This window comes from Salvelinus sp. IW2-2015, unplaced genomic scaffold, assembly GCF_002910315.2.
Source record: "Salvelinus sp. IW2-2015 unplaced genomic scaffold, ASM291031v2 Un_scaffold1081, whole genome shotgun sequence".
In the NCBI taxonomy this organism is placed as follows: Eukaryota; Metazoa; Chordata; class Actinopteri; order Salmoniformes; family Salmonidae; genus Salvelinus; species Salvelinus sp. IW2-2015.
Window position 1 is genome coordinate 285,666 of NW_019942720.1, and position 5,199 is coordinate 290,864.

Below are 5,199 nucleotides of genomic sequence, written 5' to 3' on the forward strand. Positions count from 1 at the left end.
AAAGGAAGAGAGTCAGTGCAGTCCGGCCGCGAGCTTTACAAGAGTTCAGAAAGCGAAGTGGAGAGGGAGTGACTGGATAGAGAGAGAGAGGAGAGCACGCACACACACAGGAGGAAATTGTTGGGCGCGCACGAAGATGGCTGGGGCAGAACAGGGTGGGGCAGAACAGGGTGGGGCAGCCAAGCTACAAGCACTGAACTGCTGCCTAGTAAGAATTTCATGAAACGTTTTATCACAATGTCAGTCAGGTAAAAACCATTGAGGCTGTACACTGACAGTGGTAAACACGGCATTAAGATAGAATAACATAGAGTGTCACTGTCAGTCATGCTCATCACGCACTGTGTATGAGGTCTGACGTGGCTATAATTGGTACGGTAATCATTTCAATTACACATCTAACCACTATTATAGACCAAGAACAGGTGAGCAGASAGGGGCACAAAGGAAGTCAGGGATTTGCTTCATTGTAAAACGATGTCATAACACTCCTTTAAAATGAATATGACAGCTGTAAACGTAGATGAATAAACCCTTCAGAATAAGATKAAAGGGAAGTCAATACTACAAAATGTCCATTGACTATTTGCCAGCCATTGCGGTTAAAGAAGGTGGGAAGTTATTAGGCAGTAAACCTTGGAATCCACGCTGTACGGAGTTAACAAGTGAGGACACATAGTAGAAGGACATATCCCTCCTCTTCCTCCTCTTYCACCTGAGGGAAWAKARTGTTATCTGAACCTTCTGCTGGGTGCAGAGAAATGCAGGTCAGAGTTCTCCTCCACTCACCTATCTGGAAGAAGGTGACATCAGACTTGACCCCTGGGCCTGCCCCAGTGCTGGCTGCGACCTCCACACTGTAACGGATCCCTGGAGCCAGGCTGGAGATCAGCAAGGAGAAGGTAGAGCCGTCCACCGTACGGTTGATATGGTACCTGCTCTCATTCCCCAAACACCAGATCTGACAGGAMAGAGAGAGAGCAATGAGACATTATAACAGTGTGCTGATGGTGGTGTGACATGTACAGCAAGTTAGCTACTGCTGGTTGATGCTAATGTATCATTTCAGCACACAGCGCAGATTGAATTATTCCACCCAGGTATTCCACATATAAAAACACTGGGACACATTTTTCTGTTTTTCTGGGTGTGTTCCACACAGAGTCAGTATTTGCTGTGGTAGCCATAACATGTCCCCCTGTCTGAGTGAGTGTAACCTAACCCCATGAAAAGGAAAGTGTGGGTCAGTAATCACCTCCATAACCCTACTGCAGCAGCAGCAGCACAGGATTGTCAGTGACTCACAGGGAGGAGAGAGGRCTCTCTCAGGCTAACTCAATCCAGGGTCACAACGTGCTTCATACATTCACCTCAGCATGARGGCTGCKAACCTCAACATCCTGAACCTGGCTAACCYCARCATYCTGAACCTGGCTAACCTCAACATCCTGAACCTGGCTAACCCCAGCATTCTGAACCTGGCTAACCCAGCATCTGAACCTGGCTAACCCCAGCATCCTGAACCTGGCTAACCCAGCATCTGAACCTGGCTACCCCAGCATCCTGAACCTGGCTAAACCCAGCATTTGAACCATGGCTAACCCACAAGCATCCTGAACCTGGCTAACCCAGCATCTGAACCTGGCTAACCCTCAGCATTCTGAACCTGGATACCCAGCATTCTGAACCTGGCTAACCCAGCATCTGAACCTGGCTAACACCAGCAATTCTGAACCTGGCTAACCCCAGCATCTGAACCTGGCTAACCCAGCAATTCTGAACCTGGCTACCCCAGCATCTGAACTCTGGCTAACCCCAGCATCCTGAACCTGGCTAACCCAGCATCTGACCTGGCTAACCCCACAGACATTCTGAACCTGGCGCCCAACAGCTCAGCATCTGAATCTGGCAACCCAGTCTGATGTATCCGCACGGACTGTCCAGTTTCAACTGTCCCCAACTCTCGGAACCTGGCTTAACTACCGCCCGACCCAGATTCGGCTGGCCACGCACTCCGGCCCGCCACAGTAGCATCCACTACTCACTCTGGAACGGTTTCTGGACTTTAGAATATGTGGACAACTACATAATACCTAGGTTCTGGTTGACTGTAAACTTCCTTCCCAGACTCCACACATTAAGCCATCTCCAATCCAAAAATGAAATTCTAGAATCGGCTTCCTACTTCGTACAAAGCACTTCAACGGCCACCTAAACATACCCTCGTAAAATGACTATCTACCGATCCTTGACTTTGGCATGTTCATTTACAAAATAGCCTTCCACCTGACTGCACTCAAGGAAACTGGATTGCAGTCATATCACAGTGTCCATCACGTTTTTGTTAACCAAAGCCCATAATACTACCCACCACTTGCCGAACTGTAACGCTCTCGGTTGGCTGGCTCACCGGCACAATATTCGTCCCAGACCACTGGCTCCAGGTCATCTAGCGTACGGTAAAGCCCCGCCCTTATCTCACGCTCACTGGTCACCTATACTGAAAACTAACATCCACCCGAACAGCCCCTCAAGCACAATGGTATTCCACTGGATCCATCCCCAAACGCCAACACCTCCTATTGGCCGCGCTTTCCTTCACAGGTCTCTGCTGCACTAATGACAGGAAAGGAATGCGATAAGTAACACATGAAGCTGGAGACTTATATTCTCCCTCTCTCAACACTTTATAGCATCACCATCAGAGCAGCGCATTCGCACCACAGATTCACTGTTACCTGCTACACAGCCCATTCTGTAAATATTCACAACCCAACTACCTATTCCCATAATTGTATTTTTCATTTTTTTTTGCTCAATTTGCACCCAGTAACCCTGAATCTTACGTCTGCACATCTATCATTCGCGCAGTGTAATCCAAGCATAACCTTGTAATTATTTCGCCTCTATGGCCACTATTCGCCTTACCTCGCCTGCTCTTTATACATTTGCACACACTGTTATATCATCCTTTCCTATTGTGTATTCGACTGTACCTTGTTTATCCCCATGAGTAGTAACGTCATCCGACTAACTGTTTGTGTTGCGTTAACCTGCCTGTCCAAGCTAATTGCATTCTGTCACTCGAGTGGCCAGGTCGCACGTTGTAAAGAGAACTTGCCTTCTCAACTGGAACCTATTGGACCGCTCAGCAAAATAAAAAACTAAATAATAAAAAGTCCTTCTGTACTGTAATATTGGCACCCTGTGTTCACAACTGGCGCAATCCGTTATCTGTACTCAAAATCAAAAACACATGTCCTGAAGAAGGATGCAGGCCATGCATGTGTGTGGTTGATTATTATCCAAGACATTGCAGTCATCAAGTCTCAGACAGTCTAAATCACAGCTTTGGTCTAATCGAACATATCGCGGTCGACCACAGCCAACACCAAGCATCCCATTTTAACCACAGAAGAAAGGGGAGAAAATACCAGTTAATGAAAATATGAAAACAAGGCCTCCCAGGCTAACCACAATTAAACATTCCTCACCCATGGTTCCTAGAACAGGAAATGTGTGAACAGGGATAGAAGCCTGGAGGCCAAGGCTAAGGATTATGAGACGTTTGAAATTGCTTCCAAAGTATGACTTGTGGAGGTCTACCATGACATCTGCTAATCAGAGATCTAACATGAATTATCAGCAGAGTATCTACATGAATCTACTATCGCAGAAGTATCTACATGAATCTACTAGCAGGAGTATCTACATGAATCTACTAGCAGAGTATCTACATGAAACTACTAGCATAGATCTACATGAATCTCACTAGCAAGGAGTATCTACATGAATCTAACTAGCAGGAGTCTTACAGAATCTACTAGCAAGGAGTATCTTACATGAATCTACTAGCGGAGTATCTACATGAATCTACTACAGAACGTATCTACATGAATCTACTAGCAGGAGTAACTACATGGAATCTGCTAGAGGAGTATCTACATGAATCCTGCTATCAGGACGTATCTAACATGAATCTACTACAGGAGTATCACATGAAATCTACTAGCAGGATATCTACATGAATCTATCTAGCAGGAGTATCCTACATGAAATCTACTAGCCGGAGTAATCTATCATGAAATTCTACTAGCAGGAGTATCCTACATGAATCTACTACAGCGAGTATCCACAGAATCTAACTAGCAGGAGTAATCTACATGAAATCTACTAGCGGAGTATCTCCATGAATCTGCTAGGCAGGAGTATCTACATGAATCTACTAGCAGGAGTATCTACATGCATCTACTATTCAGAAGTATCTACATGATCTGCACAGGAGTATCACATGATCACTAGCAGGAAGTACTACTGCAGGAGTATCTACATGAATCTACTGAGCAAGGAGTATCTACATGAATCTACTAGCAGGAGTATCTACATTGAATCTACAGCAGGAGTATCTAACATCGAATCTACAGCAGAGTATCTACAATGAATCTACTAGCAGGAGTAATCTAATGATCTGCTAAGGAGTATCTACTAGCAGGAGTATCTACATGAATCTATCTAGGCAGAGTATCTACTAGCGAGTATCTTACATGATCTACTAGAGGAGTATCTACTAGCAAGTATCCTACATGAATCTACTAGCAGGAGTACTACATAATCACTAGGCAGGAGTATCTGCATGAATCACTAGCACGGAGTCATCTACATGAATCTACTACGCAGCATATCTACATGAATCTACTAATCAGGAGTATCTACTAGCAGGAGTATCTACATGAATTCTACTAGGCAGGAGTATACTAGCAGGAGTATCTACATGAATCTACTAAGCAAGGAGTATCTACATGAAATTCCTGTAACTAGCTCGCTGGAGGCAGTTATCTACATGCATACTACTAACCAATGGGCAGTATTCCTTACTAAAGCCAGGAGTAAATCTCATGACACTAGCAGGAGTATCCTACAAGATGAATCCAACTAGCAGGAGTATCCCCAGCAATTCTGAATCTTCCTAGCGGAGGTATGAGTAGCTTCTAGGCTACAATGAATCCTGACGCCCTAACTAGACGTCAATCGCTGAACGCAGTATTACATATGCAGACAGCCTAGCTGGCCAACGCGCCGATATTCATGATCTGCCCATAGCCCCCAGCTTCTGAAAAGAGCCCCAGAGAAATTTACGCTCAGGGACAAGAACCTCGCCTCGGCCTAGGCAGCTATCCTGTCGTCATGGGAACCTGGCCA

The 5,199-nt window shown here is 45.4% G+C and overlaps 1 pseudogene; it reads right to left on the reverse strand.

Moving 5' to 3' along the window:
* LOC112069691 (roundabout homolog 1-like) overlaps window positions 1-5,199 on the reverse strand; it is a 123,222-nt pseudogene that overhangs the window by 56,931 nt on the left and 61,092 nt on the right.